The following is a 703-nucleotide window of genomic DNA, read 5'->3' on the forward strand; positions in this document are numbered from 1 at the left end:
TGCAAAATTAGTTCAGAACACTCTAACTGTATAGAGAAATAAAGATATTTTCTCTACGATACCACAATAGGTAAACAACATAATTAATTATACACTAGAATAAAAAAAAAAAGTTCAGAGACAATTAATGGCGTGGTGGGGTAGAAACGAAAGAGGTCAGAAGAAAGGCTGAGGAGGTAAGTGTTCAGCTAACACATGAAAGTGGGAAGGAGCAGTGTGGGTGGAGTTAATGGCAAAAGAGAGACCTGCTGAGACAGAAAAGCGTTGGGTATTTTTAAAAATTAACAGAACGATATCGGTAATAAAACTGTTGCAAATGAGGTGAGGGAAATATCACGCCATGTGGTTTAGCAGGCCTTTCAGGTAACAAGGTGTATTTTACTTCATGTGCAATGTCTTTAACCTTTGTTGGTTTTAGAAATTGCAACCCCCTTCGTGGCAGTCACCACTTTGCTTTGTCTACGGTACTGTCTACTTGGCAAAAATCCATAATTTTGATGCAGCCAGACTACCGGATGATTACCCTACTATTTCATGTTTGAGTGTCTTGATAAGAAATTCTTCTCCATTTGAAGTATAAAGATCGTCTCCCTCATAATCTTCTTAATTTTTATGTTGTGTACTTCCACATTTAAATAATTAACACCTGAGGATATGTTTTTCTATGTGGTGTGAGACAGAGATATAATTTTTCTTATGCAAT

Source organism: Pteropus vampyrus, unplaced genomic scaffold, assembly GCF_000151845.1.
Source record: "Pteropus vampyrus isolate Shadow unplaced genomic scaffold, Pvam_2.0 Scaffold94, whole genome shotgun sequence".
Lineage (NCBI taxonomy): Eukaryota > Metazoa > Chordata > Mammalia > Chiroptera > Pteropodidae > Pteropus > Pteropus vampyrus.